Below are 25144 nucleotides of genomic sequence, written 5' to 3'. Positions count from 1 at the left end.
ACTCGGGGTGGAACACTTCCATGATGAAGCCGGCCGCCAGGTGCTTGGCGACCTCTTCACCAACGGTTCTTCTCTTCTCTTCGGAGAAACGATGTCAGATTCAGGGCTCCGCAGACCATTGAGAGGTTCGAACACTGGGGTGCGCACGAAGAACACTCTCTCCCTAGCCCGCTCGCTAACGATCCCATGGCCTAGCTCGACGAACCCAAAGAACAAGAGACACAGAGATTTATCCTGGTTCAGCCACCTTGCGGTGTAATACCCTACTACAGCTTTGTGGTGGATTTCCTTGAGGGCTGAGGATTAGCTAGTACAGTGGACGAACAACCTCGGGAGGTGAGGTGTTCTTGAGCTCGATGAGCTGGTGGGTGTGGGCACGGTCCGAATGATCCCCCTGTCTATGGTGGTGGCTAAGTCCTATTTATAGTGGCCTTGGTCCTCTTCCCAAATGTTAGGCGGGAAGGGGTCCCACAATGGCCAAGTTTGAAGGGAGACAACTAGTACAAGCTATCGTGACAAAAGTAGTCTTCGCCTGCAAAAGGCTCTGGTGTTGACGCTGTAGTGGGCTTCGCGATGACCTCCATCCTGTCGTCCTTGCGGTCTTGCTCTTGTTGCACCGATATGGAAACCTTTGCCTGATGCCTCGGTACCCCGCACCCGCACTTGTCTCCTTAGCACCAAAGAGGAAACTGGCACACAGCGCCGCTGGCGCCCACCTAGCCTTGGTTGTCATGGATCACGTCATGTGAACCTCGCAAGGTGCACCTTTCCTTCAGATCGCCACCTAGCCTTGGCCAGCCTACTGGGCCATACAGGCCGTTGGTGGACACTACACCACAACACCTAATTAGGGACAGTTAACTGCCGGGAGAAATACCCGACCAAGGGCAAAGAAACTGCCAGGAATTGAACAACTGCCGGGAGAATGACTTACCGTCAGAGAAACTACCAGGAGAAGTTAACAAACGAGGGCACACGAACTGCCGGCAACCATGTCCACTTGGCAGGTCATCCTATATGTCGGCCCAACTAAACTGCGGCCCGTTGTGTGCCGGGAACTTGTATGCGATGCGTAACCAAAGTAACTGGGCCGTTTCTAAAAAAAAAAACAATTGGGCCGAGCGCGCTCGCGCGGGAGAAAGGGCTCGCGAGATCGAAATATTCACAGGGGTTCCTTTGGTCGTGGGCTCGTCGCCCTGAGCCCCTGACCAGTTCTTCCCTGACTCTTCCAAAACCTAGCCCTCAACCCCAACCACGCCGCCGCCGCCACCAACCACTCGACCGCAGCGCCGGCTTCGTCCCCAAACACAGACGCCGCCGACCGCCTAGTCGTCGCCGAGCACCCTTCTCTAACAAGGAAACCCTTCGTCGGTTCGTCCCCATCCCCCGCGCACCCAGCGCCTGCTTTCTCTCGAGGAAAGCCGTCGTCCGCCCTCCATCCCCACCACAATAACGACCTCCTCCACAGGTTTCCTCCGCCGAGCAGGCCTCCTCCTACTCCTCAAGCTTTCTCCCCCGAGCAGGGCCTCCTCCTCCACGAGCATCCTTCCCTGAGCACTAAGTTGGGGTCGCCTCCTGTTTCCCTCACCCGAGCAGCGGGCCTTCCTGTACGGCCCCCCTCCCGAGAAGCTCCACCTCCTCTACATCCTCCCCCAGGTGCAGCGCCGCCTCCTTGCTCACCGAGAGCACTTGGCCGGTGAGATTTCAATCTTTGCAAACTTCTGTTCCTTTTTTCTTCTGAGCAGTAACTAGAACGACTTCAGAAAGTGTTTGAGTTTATATGACACTACAGCTCTGAAGATAACGACTAGCTTTGTCATCCGATAAACCAAGTTTTGCTTATGGTGAAGAGATCTTCCATTGCAGCAAATGGATGCTTCAAGCCTTCAACTACATACTAAATCAGTGAATCCCAGTAGGGGTACTACATGCAAGCTTTGGGAAATTAAGTTTCAAGGTCGTGCTGCAAATAAAGCTAGAGAACTTCTTTCTGTATATTTTTTCTGCACATGTAGACTGAAAGTGAAGTAACGCTTCTAGAGTTTAATAGTTTTAACTAGTGAATGTGTTAGTTCTATGAAAATAGATATATGGGGTTTGATCTGGAATTTTATTCTATAATTTTCTATTGCCATTTTGCCACTGCTCCCGATCATGTGATTCTGGAATTTAATGATCAGTAGTTGTCTATCATAGTAGAAATCCCTTCAATTGTTTCAACCTTTATTATTGAATTGAAAAACATTTGTCTGATAATTTAATTTTCTAGAGTAAAATGAGAGAAATTGGTTTGTACTGTCGCTCCTACTGGAAATTGCATGGCATCATGACTTACTGAATTGCCAGATCCCCAGTTCTCTCTTTTTATTTAGCTTAACACTTAAGAACAAATTCATCCATAGCTACGTTCACAGAGATGGTAAATAGCTTAAGATGTGCTTGTGCAAGTAATATAACCATGGTAGTACAGTACCTTGTCATGTAGGGCCACGAGTAATATAAGACTATTTTTTTGTTGCTGATAATTAGAATGTTTGGATGCTCATTGTTTAGGTTCTGCATCTAGTTTGGTAGTAGTGCTGCTGTGTGCGGCTTAGTTTCTGATGTTTTGAGGTACCCATGGAGGGGGACAAACTTGAGACATGTGATGTTTTCAGTAATGGAAATTGGGAGCTATGCTCCTAAGTAGATTTTTTTTGAAGAATTGGGTCATGGGGCTAGCTGAGTACCATGCTCTTTTCTCCTATATGTAATTCTTACGAACGGTTCCCTAATTTTCATTTGATGCTTTTACTGAAATAATATTTTGGATTTTTTGTTTTATGAGCAGTGTGCATGTTGTTTGTCCTCTCCACCAAGCAGCATCGATTAATCCATACAAGCACATAAGCTTATGCTCTTATGATTATATATTTACCAATGACTATTATGGTTGATAGCTTAAAAGTCTTTGCTTCTATATATGCAGCTGAGAGTGACTTATAAGTTCATGGCAAAAGCAGCAACACGAGTACGCAACCACAAGCAAGCTGAGGAGGTAATAATCTTGGTAGTTAAGTCTTTGATTCAGTATTTTGCTTTTGGATACATGTTTGCTGCTATTTCAGAACAATGAAACTTATTTAGCATTTCGTTTCTTATATGCTTCATGCAAATAAAACTGCAGTAAACATATGAACCGAGATTTTGCTTGGCATGTGTATGTACGCATGCGATGAATTTGCTTAGCATTTTTATGCATACAACTATTGGAAGCTTTTACATGTCCTGGAACTGAGCTTTTGCATGCCCTGTGTTTTCTGAAGCTGAGTCTTTTGTTATTGGGTTGTACTTGCAACAGAGTCACAGGCTCCTGCCATATAACCATTTATGAATTGCATATGTGATGCCTTAATTAAAGTCTTCTTCTATGAGCCTCTACCTTGTGCAAATAATATGATTATTTAGCAGCCTGGTTTCATAGCTTTGAATCTCATGTGAATAAACTATATGTCTAGGTGTTAGATGTTCTTTGCTTAACTAGATATCGAAGTATAAACAACAAGCTCATGTACAAGATGGCAATTATGATGGCTATTTAGTTTATTTCATTGATTCTCGGCATATTAATTGATTGTAACGTCCTAGCTTTATTTAAGGAGATGTAAAAGAAACAAGTAATCTCCCTTTTCCTTTCTTTTACAATTGTCATAATTTTATATGACCTTTTTTAGTCAATCTGTTGTCGATGGTCTGAATTTTTAGATAATTTAAATTTGTGATGAATTCTCAAATTGATTAGGAAGACTGGATTTGTAAAACTTTGCTTATATCCTTCAAATAACTTGAACTAACTATTTTCTCTGCAGTTACATATATGCATATCTTATGCTCATTTCACCAAAGTTTGGCCAACCTTTTGGTGTCTATTATTTGTGTACGTTTCATCGCTTTAGAAGTAATATTCAATCCAAAGCTTTTCTTTAATAGAGCAATTCAGCTAGTATGTTTGCAAGCAAATTTATGCCAGGACAAGTACTAGTAGTGGAGCCAAGAACATATTAGGGCACGATGGTTAATGGATTATTCACGCAGGTTCCTGTCAAACTTTGCTATCAATTTATTGCCATATCCTCCGGCATGCAAATTCGCTCAAAGTCATTTAAAATCTGGGAGTTTCCAGGGAACACATATGGAACTGGGATATATGGGTTTCTACAAGTTTTGCGCTTCATATTTCAACTAGTTCCAGTCAAAGCCAATTTCATGTTTCTGGTTACAAGAAAAATCAGTTAACACTTAACTAGGTTTAAACAAGTTTCTTCATACAAACAGATTTCTGGTTATCAGCAAAATCAGTTAGCACTTAAGTAGATTTCAGCTAGTTTCATATAGGTGTTGTTTTGCAATATGCTTGACCAAGGCCACCATAGTTACTATGAATGTCTACATTCAGTTAAACCTAAGATACACCCTTTGTTCTCAGGATTTTGTTAGCAGCTTGTTAATAATGCACTTGCCTCTAAATTGTCAGTTACCTCTGAGTTGATACATTTTACTGTCTCGAGATTCTTTTGGCGTCCCTGAACAGTTTCCGCTGATCCAAATTATCATCCCTCATGTTATGGGCCTCAAAGAGTAGCTGAAAGACTCATTTAAGGTATGTAAAATCTTGACCATATCACGCATTAATGATCTATCAATGTGCTTGTTTTGTGCCCAGATCCATGATGCCAAATATTTGGCCAGGCACAAAATATTACCCTGGCTTGGGTGGTTACAATTTTTTTTTGGATGCTCAATGCTTGCTCTCAATTTATTTTTACATCTTAAAAGTCTGCTTGTATGTATGCAGCTGCAAGTGGATAAGTCTAGCAAATGCAGTAATGTGACCACAAGCCAGTTGAGGAGGTAATATGCATCTTCAACTTTGATTTTTTGTTGTACAGTCCTCTGGTTTTTCAAATTTGTTCTGTGGATTCTTTATTTTGTTCTAGGTTGACTCTTTCATATCAGATCTGAAAGTTTACTGATAAAATTAGTGCAATCTATTTCTTGGGTGAGCTTGGACTATACAGTTTAGTGAAGCAAGCAACAATTACACATTCTTGTTTTGTCATATTAGCCCATGGAAGATTTATGTATGTGAAGCGCAAATAATTTCTGCTTGATCTAATTATGTGCGTAATAATCACTACTTGTTGTGATGATGAAGTGCATAACATTCAGAAGAGTTATATGCTGACGTTAAACTGCAGCACATCAAAATTTTAATATGTTGATTTAAAATCTGAAACGATAGCACCATTTTCTGAGTTTCTGATTTGTTGCAGGTTTCTCAAGATACACAAGTTGTTGGAGGTTTGGAAGATCTACAAGTTGCTGGAGGTTTTGAAGGTCTGACAAGTTGCTGGAGTGATGATATATATGTAATATGTCTTGTTTGTCGAACCTCCATATATTGACAAGTTTTACACTGGTCATTTTGGTGGTTGTTTCAGCAGACAAGCCATTGTATGCCAATTTTGGTTGTGTGGCACGATTTCTTTACCTTAAACATATGTACTTTGCATTTTGAGGCATAATGTCTATATATGTATGGTTCATGCATGTGTTAAAAACATATGTTTTTGGTCTATTTATGTTATTGCATGAGGTCTTACATGTAATCTGATTGAACGTATGTGTAAGTTGTGTGATCTGTCCTGGCTGTTTGAACATAATGATTGGATATTTAATCAGGGATATTGCACACAGAATAATTTAGTTTGCTTGTGAAAAAACACGTGATGGCATATTACCTGCCGTGTAAATGCGCTTGTGCAGGCAGTGAAACTGCCGGTAAACTACAGTTGCTAGCCACTATGAGTCTGCCGGGTGAAAGTAAACTGCCGGCAGATAAAATGGTTGGGGCAGAAAAACTGTCGGGGATTATTTATCTGCCGGGACAAGTAATCCCCGGCAGCCGTTGACGTGGCAGTTCTATCTGCCGGGAAAATCTCTCTCGCGGCAGTTTATCTGCCCTCTTAATGGTGTTCTCCCGGCAGATTATGTGCCATTGCATTGGTGTTGTGGTGTAGTGGGAGCCACGCTGCGGGCCGTAGGTAGGCAAGTCTGGGCACCCCTGGTCCCAGAACGCTGACAAACGACGTAGGGGCTCATGGACAGGCTTGGTGTCCTTGCATACGTGTAGTTTGTGCTCGGCGTACTTCCTCGTAATACCCGGCATGTCCTTTGGGGTCCATGCGAAGATATCCTGATTCTCACGGAGGAAGTCGACGAGCTCGCCTTCCTATTTGCTGTCGAGGCGGGTGCCCACAATGATGTACTTGCTATAGCTGGGGTCTTCCGGGTTCAGCTTGACCTTCTTGGTCTCCTTGGAGGGCTGGAACGAGGCCTCGTCGGTCGGCTCCATAGTCGAAGCCGGCATGGTCGGCGTCTCGTTGGCCAGTGTGACGATCTAGTCGAGCTGGCACTGCTCCTCGGTGTTGGCCAGTCACCGGTGATGGTGATGAGGCCCTTCAGACCGCAGCTTCATCTTTAGGTAAGCTTAGTGGGGGATCGCCTTGAACTTGGCGAGAGCCGGCCGGCCTTGCACCGCGTCAAACGCGCTAGATAGGTCCACCACCTCGAACCAGAGCGGCTCGCGCGGAAGTGGTCACTGGTGCCTAACAGGACGACGAGCCGGATCCGACCTATCGGGAGCAGGAGAGGTTGGGCACGATGCCGTGGACGATCATCCGGGTTGGCTCCATGTCTTTGGCCTCGAGGCCGAGCTTGGTCATGGTGTCGTGGTAGAGGATGTTGATGTTGCTGCCGCCATCGATGAGGACTCGAGAGAACTTGCAAGTCTTCCGAGGCGCGGCGATGGTGGGGTTGAGGACGAGGGTGTAGCCACCCTGATTCGGCATGACAGCCGGGTGGTCTTCCCGGGTCCGGGTGACCATGCGCTCCGACCAATGCATGTACTCCGACTTGGCCGGGATGACGGTTGTCAACTCCTGCCGGAGCAGGCGCTCGCTACGTTTGTCGTCGCCGAGGCTGGTGTCGACAACATAGGTCGCGTTCTCATCGGTGTAGACGTCATCGCGCATCGCGCCGCAAGCCGGGGGCAGGGGCGGAAGGGGCGGAGGCGGCAGCCACACTCCTGGAGCCGGAGTCCCTCATGATGCGCTTGGTAATGGTGCATTGTCGGAGCATGTGCATTGACGGCCTCGCGCCGCAGTGGTGCTTGCAGGGAGCGTCGAGCATCTCCTCGATGCTCATGGCGGGCTGCCACACCATCTTGTTGGTTTGCAGGCATTTGGCGGCCGGCTCGACCGCGGGTGCCTGCTCGGCAGTCGCGACTAGCCGGTTGTCGTAGAGCTTGTTGTTCTGCTGGCGACTATTCTCACCAGCCGCCTTGCGAGGTGGAACTGGCTTTGCCTTGCCAGCTTCGTCCAGCGCCACCTGGATCTTCATGCCGGTGTCGGCGTTGGCGTACTTGTCCGCCACTGGTACAACGATGTGCTATACAAATGGTTTTTAGCCCCTTTCCGCGACGTCATTTGGAACCGTCGACAAGTGAGTGTGGGCAATAGGGGGTCCTTCACACATGACCCAGAAATCGTCGAGGATAGGCCCTCCTGGGACACGGGCTGGGGCCGTGTGCAATCGGGCGAGGCATCAAAACCCAATCATTTCCGTAGGTATGTACATCCCACATGGTAATCCAAGAAAAACATTTCTGTACGTATGTACATCCCACATGATGAATCCCAGAAAATCATTTCCGTAGGTATGTACATCCCACACGGTGAATCCCAGAAAATCATTTTCGTAGGTATGTGCATCCCACATGGTGAATCCTAGAAAAACATTTTCGTATGTATGTATATCACACGCAGTTCTTTGTGTGGAAACGTTTGTGCAAGGTGGCCTAACGCAATCAGTTCGCTGCCGGAAGCTGTGTGTGATTGTTAGTTGATCAAACACGCCTACTTTCTGGAAACTGTGCGGGTTGTTTGAGTTCATCGCCCACGATGCTGTCTGAGTAACCGTCTGCAATAGAAAACCCCAATAAGCAGGGTAATTAGCCTATTATAGATAATCCATGTACTAATCAAACAGATATTTCTTTCTTCAAAAAAATCAAACAGATATTTCTTATAAAACACGCCAGATATTTCATATCCGTGTAAAAGCAACCAGGATTTCAAAATCGAATTACATCTGATAGCTTCGGCACTCACTTACGCCATTACACAACAGCACCAAGTTTCACATGCAGCATCAAAAACCTTTGGAAAGTAGCATCATACACGGTAAGTAGACAGATGAATCTCGTATACGAAACTACAGAAGCGGAAGGAAAATATTGAGCCTTCAGTGTTGTTGAATGTCCTTGCAACTTTAGGCCAGTGGCTATGCACAATTGCCCGCCCAACCTTCGTGCTCTTCAGCAAGACTTCAATATTGTACCGTGGGTGTTGAATGAATACCTTCCTCGCCTCTTGGCCATGCAGGTGGTTTGAGAGGTAATCATCGGTGAACTGCTTTGAAAAGTACTGAAAACAAAGCTATGCATAAATCGCTGTTGTAAATTTTGAAATGGTGCAAGGGGTAAAAACAAGGTAAAATTGTTGTTTCCATCCTATAGTTGACTGATGTCATCTTCATTGTGCAAACAAAGATCTTTCTATTATTCATCGCAAGTTTCTTCATCCTAACAATCTTTCTGAGTTTCTTGACTTAACTAATATTCATGGATATCTCATTTCCCCATATGCAAAATGGGTTGAACAGTGGGTCTTAGCCTCTGACAGTTGGACCTACATGTGCAAGACCAAATTGTAAGAAACCTAAATATTGGAATGATGCCTGCAACTGCACAATAATGTGCTATTAGACAAAGGACCCTGCTTGAACAAACCTTGATGTTAAACAGTAGTGTCTCCCATTGTTTCCCTACAACACACATAAGGAAGATCTTGATTAGGTTAACTGGGAATATTATTGAGTATAGCCAAATTCGATTGGTGTCACATGCATAATAATACAAAATTGTACCCACAGCAAATGAAAATCAAATAGCAGAACTGAACCAAACAGTTAAATGGACAGCAGACCAAATGAACCAAAATAATTAACTGAGCACAACATTGCAGAATGGAAACATGTACTAGAAGATAACACAATTAAGAAAACAAAGAATGCTTGATAATAGTACTACGAAATGTAGCAATTGTTGGACCAAAGCTGTTAGCTGAACATCGGATTGCATATTAACATTACAGAGGACAAATCACTAGAAGGCCCTAGCGGTGGCCTCGAGAAAACAACATGAACTGTATTTTAAAGTAGACAACCATGTGGTGGTGTCGACGGTGGCCTTGAAGACGAGGTGCTCCTCCGAGATATGGCGGTCGACACGCATGGCAGCCATAGCGACCTCATGAGCGCGTGCGGCCGCATGCTACTAAGCTTCACATTATACTACGTGCAAAATGGATGTGGGCGGCGCTTAATTGGAGGAGGGGGAAGTGATTTCGGTGGAAGGTGTCGCGCCATCGGTCGGGGCATGTGGGACGGGAAAGGAGGAGGATGGTGTGGGTGGAGTGTGGATTACCTGACCATATCGACGAGGCCGCGCAGCAAGAAGGGTCGGCGGCGAGGAGGCCGCACAGCAAGAAGAAGGGTCGGCGGCGAGGAGGCCGCGCAGCAAGAAGAAGGGTCGCTGGCGAGGAGGCGGCGCTGCAAGAAGAAGGGTCGCCGGCGAGGAGGCGCTGCTGCAAGAAGAAGGGTAGTTGGCGAGGAGCCAGTGCTTCAAGAAGATGGGTCGCCGGCGAGGATGTTGAGCTGCCAGTAAGTAGCAGTGAAGGTTTGAACTTGGAAAGCAAGGAGGAACAGTGGAAATGTGGCTTTTGGTAGGAGGGAGGGGGCCGGGAGATAGATATTTCCGCGATGGCAAAAAAATTCGCTCGGTGCCACGAGAAACCGGCGCGCAAGTGTGGTTCAAGAGGGGGCGGTGGAGTGTAGATGACGAAGCTTCCTGCGTAAGCCAGACAAGACGGTGCACCAATATATTTTATATCGCATCCCACACGATTCTTTCTAGTAAATTGTTTGTGGTATACCTGATTTTTTCATTATGTTTTGAAAGACAAAATGGTGTTACGGAGGGAAAGGATGGTGTTTGAATTGCTAGAACATTTACCTATAGTGAACATGCAACTAGTACATGAGTGTCATGTTTAAATTTGGAATTATTCCGGGTTCGTTTGGCATTTTAATGCATTAATTGAGTTTTTGGGCATTTAATGTGCATAATTCAAATTTGAACTACAAGCGCATGCTCCAATGCACCAAAGTTTGTTGAAAAATCACATGTGTGTCTTTGGGTGAATTTATAGGTCCGATGCAAGAAATGGGAATGAAATTCAAACATCTGGGCGTAGTGGCTCGGCCGGAAATATTGAGAAACTTGGTTTTTAAATTCCTATAAATCCAAAACACGCCTGGAAATAATGAAACTTGGCATGGTGTCATGACATGGCACCAACATGCTGCAGTAAATTTTTTGCCCGAATTGGGACAAGCTTTGGTGTATGCTCCTTGCAGACCGGAGCTTCCCTCAAGAAGGCTCGTGGTTCCGAGAGGGAACGTGTAACCTCCGTGTGCAAAACAACACGCGTACACTGCATTCTCCCGCCTTAATTTTTTACATTGGTAGATTAGACAAAATAGAAGTACCATGCTAAAATTTTGAATTATTCCGGGTTCGTTTGGCCTTTTTATACATTAATTGAGTTTCTATGCATTTAATGTGCATAATTCAAATTTGAACTACAAGCACATGCTCTAGTGCACCAAAGTTGGTTGAAAATTCACATGTGTATCCTTTGGTGTATTTATAGGTCCCATGCAAGAAATGCAAATGAAATTCAAACATCTGGGCGTCGTGTCTTGGCCGGAAAGATTGAGAAACTTGGTTTTTAAATTGCTATAAATCCAAAACACGCCTGAAAATCATGAAACTTGGCATGGTGTCATGACATGGCACCAACATGCTACGGTAATTTTTTTGGCCGAATAGGGACAAGCTTTGGTTTAATCTTCTTGCAAACCGGAGCTTCTCTCAAGAAGGCTCGTGGTTCCGGGAGGGAACGTGTCACCACCATGTGCGAAAGGAGATACATACACTGCCTTCTCCCGCCTTAATTTTTTACAAGCAGATTACACTAGATAGAAGTATCGTGCTAAATTTTGGAATTATTCCAGGTTCGTTTGGCCTTTTTTATACATTAATTGAGTTTCTGTGCATTTAATGTGCATAATTCAAATTTGAACTACAAGCACATGCTCTAGTGCACCAAAGTTGGTTGAAATATCACATGTGTGTCCTTGGGTGTATTTATAGGTCCCATGCAAGAAATGGGAATGAAATTCAAATAGCTGGGCGTCGTGGCTCGGCTGGAAAGATTGAGAAACTTGGTTTTTAAATTCCCGTAAATCTAAAACACGCCTAAAAATCATGAAACTTGGCATGGTGTCATGACAAGGCACCAACATGCTGCGGTAAATTTTTTGGCCGAATTGGGGCAAGCTTTGGTGTAAGCTTCTTGCAAACTGGAGCTTTCCTCAAGAAGGCTTGTGGTTCCGAGAGGGAGTGTGTCACCTCCATGTGCGAAACGAGATACATACACTGCCTTCTCCCACCTTAATTTTTTTAGACAGGCAGATTAGACCAAATAAAAGTATCGTGAAAAACTTTGGAATTATTCCGGGTTCGTTTGGGCTTTTTTTATACATTAATTGAGTTCCTGCACATTTAATGTGCATAATTCTAATTTGAACTACAAGCACATGCTCAAGTGCACGAAAGTTGGTTGAAAAATCACATGAGTGTCCTTGGGTGTATTTATAGGTCCCATGCAAGAAATGGGAATGAAATTCAAACATCTGGGCATCGTGGCTCAGCAGGAAAGATTGAGAAACTTGGTTTTTTAATTGTTGTAAATCCAAAACACGCCTGAAAATCATGAAACGTGGCATGGTATCATGACATGGCACCAACATGCTGCAGTAAATATTTTGGACGAATTGGGACAAGCTTTGGTGTAAGCTTCTTATAAACTGGAGCTTCCCTCAAGAAGGCTCGTGGTTCCAAGAGGGAACGTGCCACCTCCGTGTGCGAAATGAGATACGTACACTGCCTTCTCCCGCCTTAATTTTTTTACACAGACGGATTAGACCAAATAGAAGTATCATGCTAAATATTGGAATTATTCCGGGTTCGTTTGGCCTTTTTTATATATTAATTGAGTTCCGGCGCATTTAATGTGCATAATTCAAATTTGAACTACAAGCACATGCTCCAGTGCACCAAAGTTGGTTGAAAAATCACATGTGTGTCCTCGGGTGTATTTATAGGTCCCATGCTAGAAATGGGAGTGAAATTAAAACATCTGGGCATCGTGGCACGGCCGGAAAGATTAAGAAACTTGGTTTTTCAATTCCTGTAAATCCAAAACACGCCTGAAAATCATGAAACTTGGCATGGTGTCATGACATGGCACCAACATGCTGCGGTAAATTTTTTGGCCGAATTGGGACAAGCTTTGGTGTAAGCTTCTTGCGAACCGAAGCTTCCCTCAAGAAGGCTCGTGGTTTCGAGAAGGAACGTGTCACCTCCATGCGTGAAACGAGATACATACACTGCCTTCTCCCATCTTAATTTTTTTACATAGGCAGATTAGACCAAATAGAAGTATCGTGCTAAATTTTCGAATTATTCCGGGTTCGTTTGACCTTCTTTATACATTAATTGACTTTCTGCGCATTTAATGTGCATAATTCAAATTTGAACTACAAGCACAGGCTCCAGTGCACCAAAGTTGTTTGAAAAATCACATGTGTGTCCTTCGGTGAATTTCTAGGTCCCATGCAAGAAATGGGAATGAAATTCAAACATCTAGGCATTGTGGCTCGGCCGGAAAGATTGAGAAACTTAGTTTTTTAATTCTTGTAAGTCCAAAACACGCCTGAAAATCATGAAACTTGGCATGGTTTCATGACATGGCACCAACATGATGTGGTAATTTTCTGTCCGATTTGCGATGGCGCACACATTAACAATCAACAAAGTCATTTTGGAACATGTGTTGTCACGTTACAAATCGGAAACACAAGTATTATTGAAACTGTGGGCGTTATACTTACCATTTACATGCCGCCACGCGTCCCCTTTTTTATTGTCTAGGAGGTGCCGTGGGGGTAGCTATTTGAGTACGGGAGGTGTGCGATCAGACCCCTGCGTGTGCTCATCAGGAGGATAGCCCTTTGACCGCTACCCACTGCGCACCTCCCTCCCAACGTCTCCATTAATGGCGCCCGAGCCCCTCTTCTTCGGCGTGGCTATGTGTCTCACTGGACTTTGATTTAAGAGAGAAAAATGAATATCTAAAAAGAAAGTTTTGCATGGATCTTGATGTAAGATCTGACGGACCTATATAGCATCGACTGCGACTTATAGCAAGCATGATGAATATAAGGACGATGATAGTGGATAATAATTGTCTTATATATTTAGAAACATAATTAAAAAAGCCACATGCGGCAACGCCCGAAATACACAAGGGCAAAAGAAGAAGGAAGACAACGATCTGCCTCGCTGATCTCTACGTTGTTGCAGGCCGTGGGACTAGTCTCCACGGCGAGCAGCGATGAGCTCTTTCTTGTTCTCAAGATGCTGCTTGAGAGCAATCACAGATTCCTCCACCAGCCTTCTGCGCTCGATGCGCAACATGGCATTCTCGTCCATAAGTTTCTTGACGATGACGCCGGTCCTCTTCAACAAGGTAGTGGTCTCCTCCTGTTGCTCCGCACTTCCAACGATCTTCGCCCTCAGCAGGTCGCGCTCGGCCCAGAGCTTCGCATTTCTCTCATTTAGTTGCGGGATGACGCCGGCAAAAGAGGCTTTCATGTCGTCCTCCAACCTCGCCCAGCCAGAGATCTGATCCATCTAGCTATGGATGATCGCATGCATGCGCCTGTAAGAGTTCTCGCCTGCCCGTGAGACATTTTCCTAGGCTGCCGCGGCGCGGGAGGACATCTCTGCTGCATTCCCGGCACAGCGGGACATCTCTTTTGCTTCCGCGGCTCGGTCGGACCAGTCTGCCGCATCGATGGCGCGGCGGGACCTCTGTGCTGCCATGGCCGCGCGGCGGAACATGCCAGTTGTGTTCGCGGCGAGGCGGGACATCTCTCATGCTTCCGCTTCCATGCTCGCATCTCCCTGGTGGCAATATCTCGACCCAGAACTCACGCTGGCCATGGCAGACGCAAAGGGAATGATGATGAATGACTTTGTTTTTGTGGATGAGGAGTTGAGGAGGAATGTGCAGTTATATTGGAGTAGTAGTATTTATAACTGAGTAGTAATACGCTCCTAAGTGGGAAACCGTTTAGGTTTTGATCTGTGTGAACAGGTTTGCAATTTGGAATGTGACGGGGACACATGCTCAAAATTTACTGACGGTTATAAGTGCGGCACTATTCTCGGAAGGCGTAACGTGGGCACGTACGCCTTCTCGACCGCGTACGTGGCGTTTGCACCATAGGGTGCACCGCAATAGGCAATGTCAGCACATGTCTTGTTCCAACAACCGTGCGTGCTCGTTATTACCATCGTCCATGCTTCTTTTAATTAGAATGTGTGTGCCCGTCTAGCGCACACACGTTGATCTATCTAACTGTTTCAGTTTGTTGTGGCTAATCGCAAACAATTCATCCATGTGAAGTGTATGCCATCAATCGTAGACACTTTGATCTGGCTGAACCATTTCTATTATGTTGTCTAATCACAAACAGTTAATCCTTCTGAAGCGTATGCCCTCAATCACACACACCTTGATCTGGCTGACCGTTTATTTTGTGTTTCCTAATCACAAACAGCTCATCCGGGTGAACCGTATACTGTATATCGCACATGCCTTCATTAGGCTGCCCGTTTCTTTTGTTCCTCCTCATCGCAAACAGTTCATTGGACTGAACCGTATGCCCTGCATCGCACACGCAACTAAAATTTGAACCGTGTTTGATGGATCCGCCATCGCAAACGTTTTGCACCTTTTTTGATAGTTCTTTTACACCACCGTTGGTGATTATTGCATCACACACAATTTCGTCGAAGGGTCTCTGATCGTTGTGTCGCGTTAGCAGCATCCTGCAGTAGTGCGCTATCACCATGAGCGCGGCCATGGTGGCCGGCTCGGAGCGCAAGAACTTGTGCTTGAGGAGGGTGCCATCCCAGCACCCGCTGACTAAGTACTGGATGGCCTGGCCTCCATGGATGCCCTCGCAGCTATTATGGAGCTCCGTCTAGCGTGCGAGGTACTCGCGGCCGGTCTCCGTCGGCCCTTGCACGCACATGGCGGGATGGCTAGGGCGGGTAGGACGCTTGTAGGTGTCGGTGAAGTTGCGTATGAAGGCTTGCTTGAAGTCGACCCATGCGTTGATGCTGCCAGACGGTAGGTTGCTCAACCACGTGCGGGCCGAGCTCTAGAGTATGAGCGGGGTGTAGCGCATGGCGAGGCGGCGATTGCCGCTCACGATGGCGATGGCGGTGGTGTAGTCAATGACCCATTCCTCTGGCTTGACGGTGCCGTTGTACTTGGGAGTGTCACGAGGAAGCGTGAACCCTTTGTGGAAGGGCTCATCCCGGATGCGCGGGCCGAAACAATATGGCCCAATGGCGTTGTTCTCCTCCAGCTCCACGGAGAGGGTGAGCTGGTCGAGGCGGTGGTGAACGTCGGTGTCGTCGATGGCGCACGGGCCTAGCGGGCTAGCGACCATGCCGTGAGGGGCCAGGTCGGCTGAAGCTGGACGACGGCCGGGTGGCAGGGGAGGATCGTGCCGGCGCCAATCTTCCAGGGTCGGATCATCGGCCAAGCCGCCGGCAGTTGCCGGAGCGCGGTTGCGCCGGGTCTGGTTGCGGCCGGAATGAGCTTCGCCGGGTGGCGAATACGCCGTGTTCTGCTGGTCGGGATCGTCGGCGTGGTGTGAGGGAGTCCTGGATTAGGGGGTGTTCGGGTAGCCAGACTATACCTTCAGCCGGACTCCTGGACTATGAAGATACAAGATTGAACCCTGCAGTTGTGGGAGTAGATGGTATTATTAGACTTTGTATACCTGAGCATGAACAGGGACAAATCCTACGGAAATTCCACTCCGAAGCTTATGGACGTCATCATGCTCGGGATAGAACTGCTCACAAGGTATTGCAATCTGGATTTTATTGGCCTTCTCTCTTCAAGGATGCCCGTAAGTTCGTCTTATCTTGTGATGAATGTCAAACAATAGGTAATATCGGTAAGCGTCAAGAAATGCCTATGAACTATTCATTTGCTGTTGAACCATTTGATGTTTGGGGATTAGATTACATGGGACCTTTTCCTTCCTCTAATGGGTATACACATATTTTGGTTGATGTTGATTATGTTACTAAATGGGTAGAAACTATTCCAACCAGTAGTGCTGATCACAACACTTCTATTAAAATGCTTAAGGAAGTTATTTACCTAAGGTTTGGAGTCCCTAGATATTTAATGACTGATGGTGGTTCACACTTTATTCATCGTACTTTCCGTAAAATTCTTGCCAAGTATGATGTTAACCATAGAATTGCATCACCTTATCATCCTCAGTCTAGTGGTCCGGTTGAACTTAGCAATAGAGAAATAAAATTAATTTTGCAAAAGACTGTCAACAGGTCCAAGAAGAATTGGTCTAAGAAATTAGCTGATGCACTTTGGGCTTATAGAACATCATACAAAAATCCTATGGGCATGTCTCCTTATAAAATGGTTTATGGAAAAGCTTGTCATTTGCCTCCTGAGTTAGAACATAAAGCATATTGGGCAATCAAAGAGCTTAATTATGATTTCAAACTTGCTTGTGAAAGGATATTATTTGATATTAGCTCATTAGATGAATGGAGAACCCAAGCTTATGAAAATGCAAAATTATTCAAAGAAAAAGTTAAAAGATGGCATGATAAAAGAATCCATAAGTGTGAGTTTAAAGTCGGAGAATATGTTCTTTTGTACAACTCTCGTTTCAGATTCTTTGCAGGAAAACTCCTCTCAAAATGGGCAGGACCCTACGTTATCAAGGAGGTTTATCGGTCTGGAGCCATCAAAATAAATAATGCCGATGGTACTAACCCAAAGGTTGTCAATGGGCAACGAATAAAACATTATATCTTAGGTACGGCCATTAATGTTGAAAGTAATATTATCCAAACTATGACACCGGAAGAACACATAAAAGAATCCTTCCGGAACACTCCAGAATCGTGAAAATAAGGAGGTACATGATACGGTATGTAAACCGACTCCAGAAAATCTGCAAAAATATTTTTTGTCAGTTTTGTAATATTTAGAAAAATAGGAAAATAAGAAACTATCGGGAAGCGTACCTTGGTGGGCATAAGACACCAGGGCGTGCCAGGCTTGCCTGGGCGCGCCCAGGTGGGTTGTGCCCACCTGGGACATCTTCCAGACACCGTTTTTATTCCATTTTCTTGTCCAGCAAGATAAAAAATCTTTATATACTCCCCGAACCTGTTAACCACCGTATCATGGAGAAATCCCCTGTTCTCTTTTCTTGCTATTTTCTGTTAGATCTATTGAGTCAGGCATCATGTCTTATTCTTCCTCCAACAACATGGAAGAGGATGCTTGCTTCATGAAGATCGAGCTGAAGAGAGAAGAGCCAGCGGAAGCTGTCAGAGGAGATGAGAGCAAGGAGGTTACTGTAGATCAGCCTCCGGTCTTCGAACAAGCACTGCCAGTCGAGGAGGAAGAGGAAGATATCCTTAAACCCTACCTTGTTCACCTTACTCCTACTGAGATTGAAGCCTTTAGCATCATTGAAATAGTTCGCATACAAAATAAGTATCACACTCTTGAAAATATTCTACATCAAGAGCATATCGTCCACCTCCGGAGCGTCATCCGTCAATTGGAGAATCTCTTGATCCTTAAGGATAGGATCACTTCTTCACCACCACCACCATCTTCACCACCAAAAGAGAATTGCGTATTGGGTATGGGCACTCCCCTTGGCTTCCGCTAAGCTTGGGGGAGGTGCCCCATTGTCGTATCATCCCACTATCTTTTTCCCTTTACTTATTTTAGTTCGATCTTTTGCTTTAGATGAATAAAAGTTTAGTTCGATCCTTTCTTTTCGAGAGTTTTCATAGTGATCTATCATTGTAATACTGTGCGAGATATATAATAAAGTTTAGTTTGAGTTTTTGCTGTGTTTACTTTCATGTTGCAAATAAAAGTAAGGAAATAAATCAAAAAGATCATATACTAATCTTATGGTAGGTGATGACACCACATAAGGAAAAGTATAAGTAGAAAATTTTATTAGAGATTGACAAACATAGCATTAGTCAATGATGCAACTCATGAAAGAATTAATAAGGGAAGAGAAGATTCACATATAAATATACTATCCTAGAAATCTTTTGTGATTGTGAGCCCTCATCAAAATATTATATGCCAAAATTGTTGACGTTGGACAAGGAAGACAACTTAATGGTTTATGTTTGTTTATATTCACATAGAAGTCATATTGTAACGGATCCTTTAACATGTGGTGCTTGCCCCCTACCTTTGCTAGCCAAAAATTCCGTACTAAGTAGAGATACTAATTGTGCATCCAAAAATCCTTAAACCCAAATCTTATTTTCAAGTGTCCACCATACCTACCTAGGGATTGAGCAAGATCCCTCAAGTAAGTTGTCATCGGTGCAAAAAGGCAATAAAAATTGCTTCCAAAAGTGCGAGGTCATTTAGTGTAAGAGAAAATTGAGCATTGCACGAACTTGTGATGGTGAAGAATAAAAGCGACAGACTCCATAATAAATTTCGCTATCACAAGGGGCAATGCAAAGTGACATTCTTTTGCACTAAGGGGTTGAGCATACAAACAAATAAGTGCATGGCAACCTCTGCTTCCCTCTAGGAAGGGCCTATCTTTTACTTTTATGTATTTAGTTTTATGCAAAGAGTCAAAGTTTTTCTTCTATTCCTTTTTATTTTTCTCCTTCGGCAAGCATAGTGTGGTGAGGAAAGATCTAGGCACATATGTCCAGTCGAATATAGATAGCATGAGTTTTTATTGTTGACATCACCCTTGAGGTGAATACGTTGGGAGGCGAAACTATAAGCCCCTATCTTTCTATGTGTCTGGTTAAAACGTTTTGCTCATGTGTAGGCGGTGAGTGTTCACAATCATAGAAGACTATATGATGGTTGAGTATGTGGAGCATAAAGGCTCCGATACGTGACCCTTCCTAAAAAGATGATGAATTGTAGTTGCAAAGTTGACTGAGAATATAGTTTCTTGGTTTCTAATATAGTTTTTGCTTTATGCTTCAATAGTGTGATGAATTGTCTCTTATTCATGAGAAGTATATGATAAAAGTTCTTTGATAAAAGTTTTATGTTTAAGTTTGTTGTTGTTATAATAATGAACATGGTGCTTCTATGTTCGTATTTTGTTTTTATCGACACCTCTCTCTCTCTCTAAGCATGTGGACAAGTTTTTCGATTTTGGTTTTCGCTTGAGGACAAGCGAGGTCTAAGCTTGGGGGAGTTGATACGTCCGTTTTGCATCATGTTTTCTTACTGTTATTTATGCTGTTTTTATACATAATAATATTTTTTGGAGTCATTCTAATGCCTTTTCTCTCATAATATGCAAGGTTTACACAAAGAGTGAGAATTCCGGCAGCTGGAAATCTGGACCTGGAAAAGCTACGTCAGGCCACCTATTTTGCACAACTCCAAACAAGCTAAAATTCACGGAGATTTTTTTATCAAATATATGAAAAATATTGGAGAAAATAACTACTAGAGGGGGCCCACTAGGTGGACACAACCCACCTGGGTGCTAGGGAGCCCAAGCACGCCCTGGTGGGTTGTGCTCACCCAGGCCCACCTCCAGTGCCCATCTTCTGATATATATTAGTCATTTTGACCTAGAAAGAATAAGGAGAGGACTTTCGGGACGGAGCACCGCCGTCTCGAGGCGGAACTTGGGCAGGAGCACTTTTGCCCTTTGGCGGAGCGATTCCGCTAGGGGAACTTCCCTCTCGGATGAGGAACTCATCGTCATCATCATCACCAAGAACTCTTCCATCTTGGGGAGGGTAATCTCCATCAACATATTCAACAGCACCATCTCCTCTCAAACCCTAGTTCATCTCTTGTGTTCAATCTTGTTACCAGAACTATAGATTGGTGCTTGTAGGTGACTAGTAGTGTTGATTACATCTTGTAGTTGATTACTATATGGTTTATTTGGTGGAAGATTATATGTTTAGATCCCCTATGCTATTTAATACCCCTCCGATCCTAAGAATGATTATTGTTTGTGAGTAGTTACTTTTGTTCTTCAGGTCACGGGAGAAATCATGTAGCAAGTAATGATGTGAACTTGATATGTGTTCGATATTTTGATAGTATGTATGTTGTGATTCCCTTAGTGCTGTCATGTTTACGTCGACTACATGAAAATTCACCATATTTGGGCCTAAGGGAATGCATTGTGGAGTAACAATTAGATGATGGGTTGCGAGAGTGACAAAAGCTTAAACCCCAGTTTATGCGCTATTTTGTAAGGGACCGGTTGGATCCAAAAGTTTAATACTATGGTTGGAATTTATTCTTTATACTTTTATCGTAGTTGCGGATGTTTGCGGGAGGGTTAATCATAAGTAGGAGGTTTGTTCAACTATGAACAACTCCTAAGCACCGGTCCACCCACATATCAAATTATCAAAGTACCGAACATGAATTAAGCCAACATGATGAAAGTGACTAGAGGAAATTCCCGTGTACCCTCAAGAACGCTTTGCTTATCATAAGAAACCGTTTTGGCCTGTCCTTTGCCTCAAAACGATTGGGCTACCTTGCAGCACTTTTGTCACTACTATCGTTACTTGCTCGTTACAAATTATCTTGCGGCCAAACTAGTCTGCTACTTACAATTTCAGCACTTGCGGACATTACCTTGCTGAAAACCACATGTCATTTCCTTCTGCTCCTCGTTGGGCTCGACACTCTTACTTATCGAAAAGAGCTACAATTGATCCCCTATACTTGTCTGTCATCACCCAGCACCCCTCTCGGGCGACCCTGCTTGCGGCCCAACCTTAAGAGCCCGTCTGCTGCCCGCGCTCGAGCCTCAGGAGGGGTGCTGGACCGAGGAGTTCAAGGCGTACCTTCTACGAGGCCCCTTGCCGGAGAAGGAGGAAGACGCAGAGTGGGTACGCCGCCAGGCCACCGCGTACTGCATGAGGGATGGTGAGCTCTAACGAAAACGGCCGAACGACGTCTCTGCGGTGCATCTCCAGGGAGCAGGGATGCGAGCTACTGGCCGACATACATGGCGGGGACTGCGGGCATCCCTCTTCATCGCGCACCCTCATGGGCAAGGCATTCCACAGTGGATTCTACTGGCCCACGATGCTTGATGATGCCACCGAGTTGGTAAGATCCTGTGAAGCCTGCCAATTCCATGCCAAGAAGATCCACCAGCCCGCTCAGGGTCTCCAGACCATCCCGCTCTCATGGCCGTTCGCGGTCTGGGGGGCTGGACATCTTGGGCCCGTTCCCTCGAGCGCCCGGGGGCTACCGCTACCTCTACATCGCCATTGACAAGTTCACCAAGTGGGCAGAGGTGGAGGCCGTCCGCACCATCCCGGCTGGTTCGGCCGTCAAGTTCATCAAGGGCCTCGCCAGCCGTTTCAGGGTCCCTAACCGCATCATCACCAACAATGGATCGCAGTTCACCAACAACCTTTTGAAAACATATTGTGCTAACCTTGGAACGCAGATATGCTACGCCTCGGTGGCTCACCCCAGGAGCAATGGCCAAGCTGAGTGCACCAATGCAGAGGTTCTGAGAGGCCTCAAGGCAAGAACATTCAAGAAGAAGCTCGAGGCCTGCGGCAGGGGATGGCTCGACGAGCTCCAGTCCGTGTTGTGATCCATACGCACCACCGTGACCAAGCCAACGGGCGAGACTCCATTCTTCCTCGTCCACGGAGCAGAAGCGGTTCTCCCTCATGAGGTCAGGCATCGCTCCGCGCGGGTCTTGGCGTTTGCTGAGGCATGCCAGGACGCCTCGCGGGGGAAGGACCTCGTGCTGGGGGAGGAATGCCGCGGCCAGGCCTCACTCCGAGCGGTAAGATACCACTAGGTGATGCGGCGGTATCACTGCCGCAACATCCGCTCCAGGATGCTCGAGGTGGGCGTTCTTGTCCTGAGGCGGGTACTCTCCAGGGAAGGGCTACACAAGCTCTCTCCCATGTGGGACGGCCCGTTTAGGATCACGTGTGTCTCCAGGCCTAGCGCCGCACGCCAGGAGACACAAGACGGGATCCCTGTCCAGAACGCCTGGAACATCCAGCACCTCCGGAAGTTCTACCCATGAAGCAAGGCCCCGTGCCTATGAAGGTCTCCGCTCGTGACACTCTCATGTAATAATGAGTTGGGGCTATACACGCCCCAGAGTCTCCTGAGTGCCGTCCGCGTGCCTCACGGGGGCTCCCACCCACGTCCTAATGGTAGCAGTTAGCTCCGTGCTGGTGAGAAGAATAGTCTAGGTGCCGAACGTGGCTGTTTTTTGCTTGCTTTTTTAGCTGGTTTGCAACTTCTTAAATGAAATTTGGAGTTATCCCATTTTTTGTTCTTCAGAGTTGGAATTTTTTTCTCTCCTTCTCTTTTCTTGCCTCTCTAGACTGGTCCCAGGAAGTGCAACAGTTGCCCGTTGCTCGGTGTGTATGCTTGGGCTCGCCCGCAAACACACCCCGCTGAAGCCTCGTTGCCCCAGAGCTTTGACATCCTTAATCCTCGCGAGACGCTCTCGAATGCGCTCATGGGCATGCGCACCTTCTTAAGTCCGTGCTGCCGGGTAGCGCGACATGGTGTACTAGCCACAAAACAACCATGCCTGGGGGCTCGCGCGAGGAAGGACATGATGCCTCTTCAGGATTTCTAATAACTCTGCAGCTGTACCAAATCTCCTGAGGCCCGACGGCTCCTAATTCGTCCGGAAGGGAACTTCGCAAGATGCTCCTGGGAAGGCACACCCTCGCGAGGAAGAAGACTACCGCAAGCATACCGAGCTAAGTTACCCTAACCGCACCTAGTCGGAACATGTATATCACGGCACAATATCAAAATAATAATAAACAAAGCATACTGGCATAAATGCCATGATTTATTACACACCCCGGCGGGGCACTCTACTTTTTTCAAATGCAGGAGAAAGGAAAGGTTAAACAAAAGCGGGCTGCACGGCTGCGAAAGCTCTTGAGGCCAGGCTCCAACGACACCCGAGCTCAGCCCAAGTCTTCCTCCCGCTTCACCAGAGCATGGAGACAAGACGGCCCATCGCCTTCCCTGGTCCGAGCCCAACGATGTGGTGGTTAGTCATAGCCACCGTTTCTAGTGCTCTCACCGAAGGAGGAGCCGCTGCTGCTGGGAGTAGCGCGGCCGTCGCCAAGGGCAAGCTCACCCTCGTCATCGTTGCGACCGTAGCCAAGGGCAAGATCATCGTCGTCGCTGCCATCTTCTGGGCAACACCTCGTACGGCAGCCGTCTTCCCTGAAAACCCTCACATAGAGGGTCGCAAGGCTGTCGTACCTGAAGTGGAGGGTGCACCTCCCGCTCAGGCCACGCGCGCGGGCAAACGCATGCCAACTGCAGGTCAAGGACATGTTGCCTGCGGCGGTGACCTCAACCCCAGCCCATGAGGCCCTGCTGCAGCAGCCATTAGCCTGTAGCCAGAGGTCGTCAAGCCTCGTGGGCGGCATCTCACCCGCGAAGAAGCGCGGGAGCAGGAGCCAGATGCCAGCGGGCCTCTCCGACCACATGACAAACTCCGGGAACGCGTCTGTGGAGTGGAAGCGCGGCCGAGGAGGTCGGGCGACCATGACGCGCCTCCCCTCATTGCAGGGGCTGCCCCATCCTCGGCGGCTCTCACCGTGGGAGGAGACGCCACCGAGGCTGCCCAAGGTAACGACCGCCCTCGAAGAAGCGCGCCCGTGCATCCGAGGAGTCACCACCGGGGTCGCATCATGCTTGAGGGAGCGACCACAGCCTCTCTTGGCCGGCGGAGAACCTGGCCCCTCCTTGGGGGCCTTCCCCTTTTCGACGGTGGAGAACCTTCTCGCTGGCGCCATGGGTGCTACAACAAGTTGGCGAGACAAAGAAGAAGAACAAGGAGCGGGCAGCGAGAAGATGGAGATGAGTGAGCGGGGCTCTGCCCGACCCCTCATTTATAGCCGGAGGGAGGCCAACCGCCAGCCTCCATGATCCCATGCAATGATGACCTTTCTCAGCATGTAGCAGGCTCTTGTCAAGTAGAACGGTTGCCGAGGCAGCATGGGGAAGTGGAGATGCCCACGTCCCATCAAGCACCACGCGTCGACCAAGGCCGCAGGCGGTTAGGTCCCGCGGCACTTCGCCCTTTGCCCCTTGGCTTCGCCTCGACGCCAAGTTCGAGCGCGCCTTGGGCCCGGGGGCTACTGTCGGCCTTCTGGGAACGGGGGTACCCAGACTTGCCTGCCTGCGGCTCATGGCGTGGCTACGTCGACGGCTTGGTATGGACCACCTCCGGCATCAACAACTCAAGACCCTCGCGAGGGGCCAAGCCTCGTGAGGCGGACGACACCAAGACCTCCAGTAGGAGCGGCCTCCTCAGGCCAAATCCTGAGGAGCGGAGATTTCTATGCAAGCCTGACCTCGCGAGGCTCGGATGACGTGAGCCATGATGACCAAGGCCAGGCGGGCGCCAGTGGGCACAGTACATCAGTTTCCTCTTTGGTGCTAAGGAGGCAAACGCAGGCGCGGAGTCCTGAGGAATCAGCCAAAGGTTTCCATTCCCATGCAACAAGACCAAGACCGCCAGGACGGTATGGCGGAGGTCATCGCTGAGCCCACCACGGCATCCTGCCCAGAAGCTTTGCACGCGAAGACTACTTTTGTCAGGATAAGATGTACTAGTTGTCTCCCTTCGAATTTGGCAGTTGTGGGATCCCTTCCCGCCTCCATTTTGCGGGAAGAGGACCAAGGCCACTATAAATATAGCCTAGCCACCA

At 46.8% G+C, this 25144-nt stretch overlaps 1 long non-coding RNA gene across 10 annotated transcripts; it reads left to right on the top strand.

Annotated features, from left to right (window-relative positions):
- The first annotated feature begins 1172 nt into the window (after positions 1–1172).
- LOC125512559 lies at positions 1173–5602 on the top strand. Of its 10 annotated transcripts, none has more exons than XR_007285430.1 (6): positions 1173–1696; positions 2969–3037; positions 3849–3916; positions 4514–4639; positions 4835–4890; positions 5313–5602. It is a non-coding gene; the product is annotated as an uncharacterized LOC125512559 (long non-coding RNA). The 10 variants fall into 10 exon arrangements; XR_007285423.1 differs by lacking the exon at positions 3849–3916 and adding an exon at positions 1867–1957; XR_007285429.1 differs by adding an exon at positions 1867–1957 and having other exon boundaries at positions 3849–4639.
- Positions 5603–25144: the final 19542 nt, after the last annotated feature.

The sequence above is a fragment of the Triticum urartu genome, chromosome 6, assembly GCF_003073215.2.
Source record: "Triticum urartu cultivar G1812 chromosome 6, Tu2.1, whole genome shotgun sequence".
NCBI lineage: Eukaryota > Viridiplantae > Streptophyta > Magnoliopsida > Poales > Poaceae > Triticum > Triticum urartu.
This window is presented reverse-complemented; position numbering and strand designations above follow the sequence as displayed.